The sequence below is a fragment of the Lagenorhynchus albirostris genome, chromosome 8 (genome assembly GCF_949774975.1).
Source record: "Lagenorhynchus albirostris chromosome 8, mLagAlb1.1, whole genome shotgun sequence".
Lineage (NCBI taxonomy): Eukaryota > Metazoa > Chordata > Mammalia > Artiodactyla > Delphinidae > Lagenorhynchus > Lagenorhynchus albirostris.
Window position 1 is genome coordinate 36,415,165 of NC_083102.1, and position 14,343 is coordinate 36,429,507.

Consider the following 14,343-nt stretch of genomic DNA (forward strand, 5'->3'; position numbering starts at 1 on the left):
CCACAACGGGAGAGGCCACAGCAGTGAGGCCCGCGTACCGCAAAAAAAAAAAAAAAAAAAAAAAAAAAAAAAATGGAGCTTTAATCTCTTCTGGATTATATTGTCTTAATGAGGAGATGAGATCACAAGTATCCTCTTCCACTCCCATCTTCTGAAGTCCATGTCACAGCACACCTGGAGTCACCAACACCAATGTCTACCCACATTCAGGGTTTATGTGCTTGCTTCTGGCAAATCTGAGCCCAAACTAATGTTCTCTCTCCCTTCTCACCCTCTGCCATAAAATATGGTCACCAAGTATCCTTGATGTTCTCTCCTTGGCATTCCTATTTCTCAATAGATGTTTAGGATTGATTCAGATCGAGATATTTCTAGGACACTTTCAATGAAAGGATAGGATATAAGGCAATTAAAGGCTCAATCAGTCACCTTTAGGTGTATGTCCAGCTCATAATAAAACTCTTTCTCTGAGAACTACCCCCCCAAAGCCATGCTTGTATAGTATGACCCCACACCTCAATTCAGCCACAGGTGAATGGACCAGAAACAGTCGGTCACTTGGTAAAAGCTGAGCCACAGATTCTCCTAGAAATTTGGAATGGGGTCAAAGAGAGCCAGACTGTTTCTGAAGCTAAGGACATATAAGCTCAGAAGCTGTTGAGAAGTTATTCCACAGTAAAGCCAAGACTGGTCTGCAGAGACAGAAGAATGAAGCAGAGACAGAAGAACCACATATTCCCACAGGAAACAGACTGATGAGAAGCTTGTGTTCCATCAGTCTTCCTTGTCTCTAGAACCTCTCAATTCTTTCTGGTAAGGATTTTCTTTAATGTCTTGTAGTGTGGATCTATTGGTGCTGAATACTTTCAGCTTTTGTATGTCTGAACGATGCTACTTCTTTGTGTTTGTTTTTTTTTTTTTGTGGTATGTGGGTCTCTCACTGTTTGGCCTCTCACGTTGCGGAGCACAGGCTCCAGACGTGCAGGCTCAGTGACCATGGCTCACGGGCCTAGCTGATCTGCGGCATGTGGGATTTTCCCGGACTGGGGCACGAACCCGTGTCCCCTGCATCGGCAGGCGGACTCTCAACCACTGCGCCACCAGGGAAGCCCTACTTCTTTGTTTTTAAAAGTCATTTTTTCTGGGTTCGGAGGTTTTGTGTTTTGTTTTAAATTTTGGTACTTTAAAGATGTTGTTTCACTCTGTCTTTTTTTAAAAATTTTTTATTGGGGTATAGTTGATTTGCAATGTATTAGTTTCAGGTGTACAGCAAAGTGAATCTGTTATACATATATCCATTCTTTTTTACTTTTATTTTTTTAACATCTTTATTGGAGTATAATTGCTTTACAACGGTGTTAGTTTCTGCTTTATAACAAAGTGAATCAGCTATGCATATACATATATCCCCATATCTCCTCCCCCTTGCATCTCCCTCCCACCCTCCTTATCCCACCTCTCTAGGTGGACACAAAGTACCGAGTTGATCTCCCTGTGCTATGCAGCTCCATTCCTTTTTAGATTCTTTTCCCATATAGGTCATTACAGAGTATTGAGTAGAGTCCCCTATGCTATACGGTAGGTCCTTAGTAGTTATCTATTTTATATATAGTAGTGTGGATGTGTCAATCCCAATCTTCCAATTTATCCCTCCCTTCGCTTATATTTTTCCCAATGAGAAATCTACTGTCATCTTTATCTTTGTTCCTCTGCATTTAACTTGTCATTTTTTCTCTGATTGCTTTCAAGATTTTCTCTTTATTACTGGCTGAGAAAATTTATTATAATATGCTTTCTTCATCTAGCTTGTGCTTGGGTTTTGTCAAGCTTCTTGGATCCGTGGAGTTTTACTTTCCATCAAATGTCTGGCCTTTATTCCTTCATATATTTTTTCTCTCCTCTCCTTTGAAGACTCCAGCTACACAAATATTGTTTTGTCCTGCAGCAGGACAAAACTGTAGTTTGTCCTGCAGCAGGACAAAACTGTAGTTGTCCTGCAGCTCACTGATGGTCTATTTCCTTTTGTTAATTCTCTTTTCTCTGCATGTTTCATTTTAAATAGTTTCTATTGCTATGTCTTCAAATTCACTGATAATTTCTTCGGCAGTGTCTAATGTGTTGTTAATACCACATACTGTGTTTTCATCTCACACACATAGTTTTTATCTCTAAATGCTTTAATTTAGGTCTTTTTAATATTTTTATTGTCTCTAGCTTTTTAAACATATGCAATACAGTTCAAGGCAGTACACTGGGACAATTGTAGGCTCACCTTGTTTGTTTCCAGTCTCTAGAAATAACAGTTGCTCAATGCCTGATGCCAATTGTCTTGAAATCATAGCTGCATATATTTTCAGGTGGCGGGGGAGGGGGGAATCCAGTCCTAGTTACTCAGTCTTGATCAGAAGCAGAAGTACCAGCTCCCGTTTCCTAAGGCTTGTTGTGATTTTTTCTTGGATTTCTTCATATTAACCAATGTCCTTCAAAGAAATTCCATTTTTTGCCTAAGCAAAATATCTGCTACATTGAACAAGTAGAATTCATGTGCTTTTTAAATGAATTTTTAAAATAAAAATATGCAAAACTATCCTTTTTTCTCCTGTACCTTTAAATCTCTTCATGGGAAGGTAACTATTCTTCTCCTGATCTTGGGGGGAAAGATGCAGACCAGACAGTCTGCATGGGAATACTCAACATTAGCATCCTTCCATGTATACCTAACTTCCTAAAAAGGAGCAAAAGAGAGCTGATTGCAGGGGACATTTTATATCCCTGTTATAAGTCATAGTTTGGCAGGGGATGTCAGGAAGTCAAAATAAAATAGAATATATAAACAAGTAACTACAAAGAAGAATACAAGTAATATCACAGACTACAGATCCATGATGTGTTTTTAATTTCTAATCACTCAGATGAGCTATGGAGAACCACTGTATTCACCCATAAAGTATCCTTGAGAGTCAGAGGCAGAATTCTGAGCTAAATAAATCTCTGATCTAACCCTTTCTTAGAAAGGGTGGCCTTTCTTAAATTAGGACAACAATAAAGACCAAAAAATAAGTTGATACAGAGCCAAAGACCGTAGAGAAATAGACACAAAAATCAATCAAAATTTAACTAAAGGTGAGTGCTAACAAAAACAATTGGAAGTGAAACTTTATGTAGGAAACTGATACTGAATAGATATAGGAAAAGCTGAAAAGAGGAGATGCCAAGTATATTGTGAGAGAGGAGCCAATTATGAGAAAAGAGTGTGGATATAATTTGGGTCATAACAATGGTTAGGAATTGGTGAGCCATCAACTGATAAGCTGGGTCTCCTGAGATAAGGCAGCCTAGCACTGCCTACACATCCACTTTATTTGCTGAAGACCAAGTGAAAATAGGAAGGAATCCAAAGAAAACTAAAAGTGACCAGAGAAGGGTAGATATTCTAAAACAATCTAAATGAATTAAAGATGGAAAATCTGGTTTAAAGACAGCAAAGACAAAGAAGGAAAGATGCACAGATGAAATCTAATAATAAAAACAGTACACAAATTCTTAATAGAAAGGATGAGAGCAGAACAAGGGCATGAGGACAAAAGAATTAAACCTGCAAAACCCATAATACAAGGACTTTGAGGGTTTGGGGCAAGAAAACAAACAAACAAAGAGTGTGAATCATAGGGAACACAGCCTAGCTTTATGAAGGAGAGAGGACTTGCTGGCTGGGTATTTCTTTTTCTAAACTTCATGGGTCAGGAATTGAGCTGAACACAGTAGAAAATGCCAGGAACACACCAACTTTCTTATCTGCCAACACTGTTACAGCCTCTAAACCTGGGCAGTTTCATGGGTGGTCACCTCATACATTTGCACAGGACCCTGGGCTTGGTTTAATGCTCTACTGTTGCCATCTTGAAATTCTTAGTAATCTACAAACAAGGGGCCTGCATTTCCAATTTGCACCAGACCCCACAAATTATATAGTTGATCCTTCAATACACTCAGATTGTAAATAACTTCACCACTATTAGCAAAAGGTCTTTTTTTCCCCACCTCTGAAACAACAGACAAATCTGGAGAGAGACTAAAGCAAGAACAAGGACAATCCATTCACCTCCATTCTCTGCAAGATCCCCTTCCTGTCTTCCCTGTTGACTGAGCTTCCCCCAGTCATCCTGCCCCAGGACAGCAGACACATGTTTAAAGAGGATGTGCCTTAACAGCAAAAGCTGCCTGGTCAGAGTCCACTAAGCAATGAGTTCCTCCAGAGAGGTCACTACATGTTAACAAAGTCCTTCTTGGGTCAACTGACATCTCTAATCTTTCCATATTAAATCACCTTTCTTCTTGCAGAATGAATGTGCTGAGTAAAGAGCTACACTATTAAATAGGAGAGTGACCCTTCAAGGCCTAGGAGAATTATAGATTTCTTATCCCAAAACATTACGAATAAGCAGAAAATTGTAGGACAGATACATGTACATAAAAACATTCCTAATAGCTACAATTTCTTTATTCTTTTATTTAAAAAGTCTCCTTCTGTTGCCAGACACCATCAGGCACTGAGGATTCAAGGGTGAATAAGATAGACACGGTTTCACATTAAGGCAGGAGTTGCTGGTGTCATAGTTCCAATACCTGGAAGGATCGATCCGCAGGAGAATAAAAAAAATTAAAAAGAATAAAACCGACACACGGAAGAAGAGGACCGAGAGGGGAGTGGGATGGTTCTGATGGCTTTTGAGTTCCTAGTCTCAATTGTCCCTGAGACCCAGGTTCTGTGAGCCAATAATGTCCCTTTTTTGCCTTAACTGGTTAAAGAAAAAAAAGACATGGTTTCTACTGCCATGGTGGCTAGAGTCCAGGGTAAAACTATGAGCCAAGACCTGTGCTAAGTACTTCAAGAACATGTCATCTCCCTTCAAACACACCATGGGGTTGATGATTATCATTCTCACCTGTATAGAGGAGAGAACTAAGGTGGAGAGAGGTTAAGTTTCCTTCCCAAGGCCATGCAACTATCAGGAAGTAGACCTAAGATACTAATCCAGTATACCCGACTCTAAGTCTTTCTGGTGCCTGAAAATATTAGGGTAGGTCTCCTTGAGGTGATAAATCCAAAAATGTTTTAGAGACTATGTCTGAGAAGCCTCGATATCTGAAGAAGAGGTGTTGAGATGGAGGGATTAGAAAAGGTCCCCCAGACAGAAGGGACTCTATGAACAAAGGCATTGCAGTGGAAACGACATGCTGTAAGGACCCACAAAGCAGGATTTGGGAACTATTAAAGATTTTTCACCGGGGAGAATATGGATTTATATTTTTAGAAAGATTATTCTAATGACTTTGCAGAGTGAAGACTTGAAAGAAATAAACATTGAGTCTGAGAGGCCAGTTAGGAGGATACTGTGATCATTCGGACAAAGGGCAATGATGACCTTAAGTTGGGCACAGGTCGGAGGGATAGGGAGGAAGGGATGGATTTGAGAAATGATTTAGAAGGTCAAATAAAAAATCCTTGATGACTAACCACAAATGGTAAGTAAGGAAAAGAGAGAAGTCAAAGGTGATCCCCCAGGTTTCTGGCTTGGGTAATTGGGCAGTTGGTGATGCCCCCAACTAAGCAAAGAGATACAAGAAGAGGAGAAATTTTCATGAGGAAAGGCAATCTGTTTTGTGTTGGACATGTTGAGTTTATCTAGGTCCAGATACTGAGCAGGCAATTTCTTCTATATCTGAAGCACAGTGGAAAGATCTGGATTGAAGAAATAGATGTAGAAGTCATCTATAAATAAAAATGGCATTTGAAACCATAAAATGAACTAACCCAGAAATAGTGTGTAGAGAGAGAAGAGCAGGAACAGCAACATTGAAGAGGCAGGTAGAGCAAGAGGGGCCCTAGGAGGAAATAGAATAGAAACCCTAGAAGCATCCAAGGAAAACCAGGAGAGTGCTGACCCAGAGGTCAAGGGTCTAAGGAGTTTCATGAAGGCAATGATCAACAATGTCAAATGCAACATAAAGATCCATTAACAACACGTTTGAAAAATAGTCATTGGATCTGGCAATGAGGTCATCAGTTATAACCTTAGCAAGGACAGTTTCAGTAGACAGGTAGGGGTGAATGTCACATCTCTGAGGAATGGATGGGAAGTTAAACAGTAAGAGACAATGAGTGCAGCCTACCATTTTTGAGAAGTCTAGACAAGGAAAGTAAGAAAAAAAGATAGTGGCCATTGGGGGTAATTGGAGAAGGATTTACAAGGATAGGAGAGACTTAAATGGGTATCTATAGGAAAAGGAGCTAGTGGAAAGGATCAGACTGACTAAATAGAACATGGTCCCTGATAAGGAAAAGAGATTGGGATCAAGGACAGAAGTCAGTTCACCTTGATCTGATTCTTGAGGAAAAGCCATGGCTGGGGTGAAGTTGTAGGTAAGTCTGCAGAGAGAGAAGGTAGCCATCCAGAGGAACCCTTCTGGCGGCATCAATATTCTCTCTGAAGGTAGAATAATCAGCCATCCCAGCTTGCCAGGGAATGAAGACTTTCCCAGGATAGATGGCCAGCCTATTGTCAGCTCAGGAAGATGCCTTCCCTACCCTGAACTGTTCCAGATCTTATTCTCTGGATCACAAAATTGGGAACTTAACCATGCCTTATTTCTTGTTTTGCCTCTGTCTGGTGATCTTGTCTCCCCACTTAGGGGTAAGCTCCATTAGGGCAGCATGTCTGCATGGTGAAAAGACATTGGAAATTAATAAATTCCTATTGCTTCATGGGAAGATACTTCCCAACAGAGGCCTGACAATAAGTTACCTTCTGTGGACCTTCCTAAAAGTAGGATCAGAGAGGCCCCTTCCAGGGAATTTTTCCAGATTCTAAAGAACTATCAGCCCTTCACTAGAGCCAGCAGAAAACCTCTCCCTCACCTCAAACCCTGCTCTCACCTTCTTTATGTGAACAAGGGAAGTAATAGCCACTCTCATTAATCAAGAGCTTACCAAACACCAGGTGTTTTGCAGCAACACTGTGAGGCAGGTATTATTCCCATTTTACAGATGAGGTGACCAAGGCTCAGAAAAGGTAAGTAACTTAGCCAGGGTCACACAGCTTGTGAGCAACAGAGCCAGATTCAAAGGCAGGTCCTTCGACTCCAAAGCCCATGGTCTTCACCACCATCAAGGTGGCCTCCTAGCCTGGTGGCCATTTCTCCCACATGTAGCCCCCCAGCCGTCCTATGTCTGATGCAACCATTCACTCTCCCTCCAGCATCACACACTATATTTTAACTCCTGCCTTCTTTCTTCCTTTCAAATTGACCTCCTTCCTCTGAAATAACCAACTGCCACCAGGTGTCTCTCCTTTTATTAGTGAGCAGCACTTGGCTCTATTGCAAGTCAGAGGCAACGCAGGCAGCATGGAAACCCGTCCTAGATTAATTACACAAATTCCCATTACTGAGCCATCACTATAGCCCGAGGATGCCCAGATGAGAACATCATGCAAAGGGTACAACACAGGTACACAATGACAAGGCAAAATCTGAGAGGTTCACATGAAGTTCTAGGCTCAAAGGATTGCATTGTGTCCATTGGGGAAAAAATTATGAATGATTCCTTTGTGACTTCTACAAGTAATATGGAAAGAACCTGGGTTTTCTCCCATCTGTACTAAATGAAGGTTAAACATAGGTCAGGGAATGTACCTCAAAGGCTACCTAATGTCTTTTCCATCATTGTGTTTTCTGAGCCTGTAAGAAACTGTTTGAGCCCCTGAATGGATTTATAGTAATTCAGAAGCTGACCCCAACTCATCAATATTAAAGAAATTTGCTAAATTGGGGGGAGGGAGAAGGACGTGGGTAGAATTCTAATTTAGTCTATTTGTGGCAATATTTAAAACCACTTTGGGACATGGAACATGAGACATTTTTAGCATTTGAGAGGCCATAATTAGATTATTAATTGGTTTTTCAATTGTTTGACCCGCCCCATTTGTTCATCAGGCAATAAATGCTCTGCGGCAGCAGTATTCCACATTCAGGAAGGATGTTCCTCATGGAACAAGCTGTTACAATCCATTTCTCTGAGGATTCATGCATGAAGAATGAATCATGTTTCATAATTTGAAAGGGGATGTGAGAGTCAGAGGAGGCCAAGAAACCACGAGAAATTAGGATCATGACTTCCTTTCTACAGCCCATTCGTTCTTCACGTACATGACGCGGGACAGAGCTCATCTGCCTTTATCCGGGAAGACTTAAAACGCCACAGCTTGACAGGTGGGATCTATACTTCACTCCAGGGCTGCTTTCTCTGCCCTTATTTACCCTCACATCCTACTTCTCACATTCCTGGTCTAAAAGCAAATGTCTACAGAAAAATCCCTATGTATTTTATTGGCAAGACCAGCCTTGAAGGCAAAAAAAGAGAGAAAGAAGAAATGAAACAAAATTAACAGTTTCTTTGATTTCTTTTTGACCAATAACGTGCCTTCCTCTAGGGGCAGTCTGATTTCTCTTAGGTGGTGAGAAATTCAGGGGTAACACAAGTTGTGTCCAACTGAACTCTTGCAAAGACAGAAAATGCACCTAAATTGAAGACAGGTTTCTAATCCTTGCAGTTTGAAGAGTTGCACCTGGCCTAGTCCCTGTTTCAACTGTTGATTTTGCTCCTCCTCAGGTGCTGAGGATTGAACTAATTATTTGCCTCACTTCATGGCCCAAAACTGTCATTGGTTTCAGGTGATTATTGAATATTTGGGTATTGATTTTTTTTTTATCCCACCAACTCTGAGTCATTTATAACTGTTATATCAAAGAGGAGGGCGACCATTCCCAGACATGATTCTCAATGTCCAGGGAATGTCAAAATTCTGTCAAAGGACCTATAAAATGTCTTCAGATGAAAATATCCAAGACAGGAGGTTCCCATTCCAAATGACCAGGAGGCAGATCCTGACAATTGGGGCCAGGGCAGGGGGGACTCTAAGGTGCCACCAGGCCACTCACAGGTAGGACACTGAACAGCATTAATTTTCTTAAAAACAAAACAAAACGGAAATCTGAATCATTTGTGTCTTGAGATCAAGATTGATCACAATTTTTCCAACATGTGAAAAGACAAACTGCTGGGCAGGCTACCAGCCTGGCCAGGCCTGCGTGTCTCACATTCCCAGGAAGCCCCTAGGTCATGGCGCCACAAAGCTCCTATGGCAATAATTCTTCTCTGCTCTCCTGGGGCAGGAAGTGGAGCAGATCCCTCTGTCTGGCTTCTCCCTAGGTTCCTCGCCCTTCAGCATTCCCAGGTTCTCACTGACACCTTCTGCTCTCAGAACGGCCCTCAACCAGCTCTTCAGTCAAATTGAACAGCCCCCTAAACTGGATCCTCAACCAAGCACAGATGAGAAGGGGGAGGAAAGAAAACAGACAGATGAGGGAGGAAGTGGAGGGTTCTTCTGAAGACTTTTATGGTTCCTTTGACAAGAGATTAAGGGATTCCCTGAGGATTAAAAATAACATGCACAATTGGGCCCCCTCTTTAACATACAATTTATGAGCCGCTTATAAACAGCACAGAGCCTGAAAGACTTTCTGTCAACTTCGCTGTTCTCACCAGCAGCAACACCCTCCCACTATACAGACGAAACTCCCAAAAGTCAGGAAGGTTAAGAAACAAAGTCAAGGGACTTCCCTGGTGGCGCAGTGGTTGAGAATCCGCCCACCAGTGCAAGGGACACGGGTTCGAGCCCTGGTCCAGGAAGATCCCACATGCCGCGGAGCAACTAAGCCTGTGTGCCACAACTACTGAGCCTGCGCTCTAGAGCCCGCGAGCCACAACTACCAAGCCCGCGCGCCTAGAGCCCCTGCTCCGCAACAGAGAAGCCACCACAAAGAGAAGCCCGTGAGCCACAACTACTGAGCCCGCACACCATAACTACTGAAGCCCGTGCACCTAGAGCCCGTGCTCCGCAACAAGAGAAGCCACCACAATGAGAAGCCTGTGCACCTCAACAAAGAGTAGTCCCGGCTCACGGCAACCAGAGAAAGCCAGCATGCAGCAACGAAGACCCATTGCAGCCCAAAACAAAGAAATTTTTAAAAAAAGAAAGAGGCAAGAGGTGAGGGCCTCACTGTAACTTGTGCACAGAACCAGAATCCAAACACAAGTTTACTCCGAATACATCATTTGTCCAGCCACTCAACCAAACTGAGCATCAGACTCATCACAGCAGCTTTTTAAGATCATGAATTCTCAATCCCACCCGCCCTGCCTGCTAAGTCAGAATATCTGAGAATAGGATCCAAGAACCTGGGTCTTCCTAAGCCTCCCAGCTGACCCTTGGACAGCTGCTTTCTCCTGTTCACTATTACAGGTCATTACTGGCTTCTTACGTGTCTTATTTGCACGACCAACTAGCCTCCTCTTGAATCCTCTGTACCATCAGCCCACACAGGCGGGCACCACATATACGCTCAACACCTGCTTGTTACAGGGAATTAAGTTTGTTCTAAATTGCTTGTCATTGTTTTTTTTTAATCCTTTTCATCATCGTGAAAAGCAGAATTGTATTTCAGTAAGGTTTTGCCTATAAAAAAATTTACTGAGAAGTTTTTATCTTTACCAAATGAGAATAAGTACACACATGGGTTCCAATAAGAATATGTTTAATTTCCTCTTTTTTAAAAAAAAATACACTTCCTGATTCTGTGGAAAGATAGCTCATAGTCCTAATGCTTTTTCACAGCTTCTTCTGAGCAAACTCATTCACAGAGGGGATAGATTACCAGTCTTTTCTTATGATGTTTCTTTTGGCCATCCTCTACTGAATTTAAATGGGGTCATTATTTTAAGCGGGAATAAAATTATTTTATACACCATGACTCAGAGAGACCTTGTTTCCATTAAAATTCTCTTTCTAAGCAATAAAAATGGATTATAACACAATGGTTTGTGCAATATTTCCCAAGACACCTCAGTCCAAATGTCACGCACACCAAAATTTTTCTCTTTTCCACCACAGACTGCTGTTAGAAAAAAAAAAGAAAGCAATTGTGTTTTTCTTTTTTTTCCGGCCCCCCGGCATGTGGGATCCTAGTTCCCTGACCAGGGATCAAACCCGCCCCCACTGCATTGGAAGTGCAGACTCTTAACCACCGGCCAGCCAGGGAAGCCCCTCAATTGTGTTATTTTTAACCCTCCTGGTTTTCTTGTTCTTACCTAAGAGCCTTGCTTTGGAGATTGGTGTCCACTGGCAGAGTCCTGGCCAGATGACCCTGGTCTTTGCAGGAGAGAGAAGTACCCCGTATTCCCTAATCTGTGGCCGGGCAGCCACACTGGGAAGCTGAAGCCTCCTCCTTCCGGGTTGTTCCACACCCCAATGGCCTCCAGGTGTCACAGCAGAGTGTGGTGGGCGGGCCTGGGGCCGGCTCACCTGCAGGTGGTTGCCAATCAGAACAATTTGAGGAGCTGTAGGAAGGCTCTCCCAGGGTCATCATGGTGGACTGAAAAGTGCATGGCTTTGTTCCTGGGGTCAGAAGACGCGGATAATCCTTCTATCACGGCAACACCAGGAAGGGCATGCAGACAGAGCCCATTGCCAGAAAAAAATCACCTCTCTCTGAGCCTCTTGTGAACATGTACAAAGTCCAAAGAAAGACGCAAAACTTTCTTTTCTTTCCCTATCAGGACATGTCTCAGTTCAGCAGTCCCTTCTTTCTTTTTCTACTCCTTTGCCTCACATTACTGTCCCGGCTCCCTCCTGCCACTGCGCGTTGTGCTTTGGTCTAGGACAGACCTCAGAGAAGCAAATGTGGATTGATATGTTCTTCAGGCTAGATCGTTTGGAAAACCACAAACCCTCCTGCTTATATTGATCAGCTCTTGTAAATTAGCTTAATACGTTGTTTTGCCAAAAGCTCTTACCCCACCATCCCTGGTCGGATCAGATCAGGATGCTATGGTCTTAAGTGCAGCAGAAAAACATTTGGCCCTAAGTCCCCATCAGTAGATGTTAAATTTAGTGGGTTATTTCCCTTATACAACACCTACTACTTTTAACATTAATAATTACAATAACTAGCATTTATTGAGTACTTTGTTTCTGACACAGTATAAGTCATTTATCAACTCTTTTAAGCCTTACAATACTAAAAAACATTTTATAATGATCTAATTTTACTGATAAAGGAGGAAAGAGGTTAATTTCCCCAAAGCCACAGTAAATGGTGGCACCAGGATTCGAACCAGACAGTTGGGTTCCCCAGCCCATGTCTCAATCACCATATTTGACTGCAGTGAGACTACATGTAACCAAACGGTATGAAGGTTCAGCTATGCAAGATGAATAAATTCTCAAGACCTAATGTCCAGAATGGTGACGATAGTTTAACTATACTGTATTGTACACTTGAAATTTACTGAGTATAGATCTTAGATCTTTCCATACACACAACACACACAAATTCATACAAATAGTAACTATGTAGAGGTGATGAATATGTTAATTAGCTTAATTATGGTGATCATTTAACAATGTATGCATAGATCAAAACACTGTTATACACCTTAAATATATACAGTTTTTATATGTCAATTATATCTCAAAGCTGTTTTTTAAGAAAAAGGAAAGAAAAAAATGGATGATTTTATTAAACAAAAATTCTCCAAATGTTAACATTTACCATAGTGGCTTTATACACACATAAATTTTTTTTGAATTTTATTTTATTTTTTATACAGCAGGTTCTTATTAGTTATCTATTCACACACACACACACTTTTATTTTTCTGAACCATTTTGGAATTGAAGACATGATGTCCCTTTATCCTTAAATGCTTCCATGTGTGTTTCCTAAAACCAAGAACTGTCTCATGATAACCATGATACTATTAGTAAAATCAGGCAATTAACATTGATATAATAGGGTCTACAGACCCTATTCAGATTATTCCAGTTGTTCCAATAATAGCTTTAATAACAAATTTAAATCCCTGTGTTAAAAAAAAAAAAGGCTACATGTAGCCAGCCAATATTTTAAAACAGGATCAATAGAAGTTGCGAATCTGTGAACCCAAATACCAGGAGCTGTAATGCCTGGAGTTCCCCAGGCTGTGTATGTGACCATGGCTCCATCGATGCCATACAGGCAGGACAGTGCAGATCCAACAAGATGGATGCAAAAAGATGGATGAAATGATTTATCAGACACTACACTACTTCATGTTATAAAAATCATAAATTCCTTGGAATAAAGATCATTTATTACTGAGCACAAAATATCCACTGTGTAGGGGAGAGAAAAAAAAGGCATAACAAGACCAAATGGGTTCAAAGAAAGAAATGGGTATTTTTAAAAAGAGTTGTTGCATCAGCTCATCTGTAGTTTGTAAAACAATGTTATAGCAAATCCTGATAAATTATTTTGCCACACCCCATCAACAGGTCAATAAGAATTTTCCAACAAATACAAATCAGATTTTTTAAATATTCTGCATGATATCAATTTTTAAAAATTAAGTATGCAGTACAAATGTTTTTGAGTGCAAAAATGGATAGGTGAAATGTCTTGTGTTTATTTCATTAACTATTTAGTGTTACAAAATGTGTGTTTATGTATGTGTCTAACTTTAGAATAAACCCAGATGTTTCTGATGAACCCAAAACGATAGAATTGCAATAGACTTCACACAACAGACTTACACAATATATTTATATTAAATACAAGATTTTCTAAGACTCATGCTTTTAAAGCTGATTTATATCACAACATATCCAATTTCATAAATTCTGTGCCTTACCTTTTGTGCTAAAACAAGGCAGGTTCCAAATATTCCAAATATATGGTTTCCCACTGTAGTTTAATAAAGGCTACAAACCTATCAGATTTCCTCACAATTAATCAGCAGCGTACTGAAGGATTTTTTTCCCATTAGAAACAAAGTCAAAAAGCTTATATATCTACACATAACTATACATCTCCTTTGTTCCTCACTTGAATGTAAGCTTCTCTGGAGTATGGTGGCTTGTACAAAGCAGCAGCTCAATAAACATTAGTTGAATAAATAGGGCTCTCTCTTTTGACCCCACCCTACCATAGGCACATAACTACTATTAGCAAGTACCAGTAGGCAACTAGCTTGGAGGCCGCCCACATCCCTGTCCCTGGAGAAATGAGTCAAAGTGTAATCACCTGAGCAGAATCTATTTTATTGCAAAGAGTTATCACCTGATTCCCTTGAACACAAATAATTCAGTGAATGCCTTAGGCTTTCGAGGGAGTTCATAAAGTTACACGAGGTGCCATGAAATTTACTGGCCACAGTGAACTTATTCTGGTGCCAAAGCTCCTTTC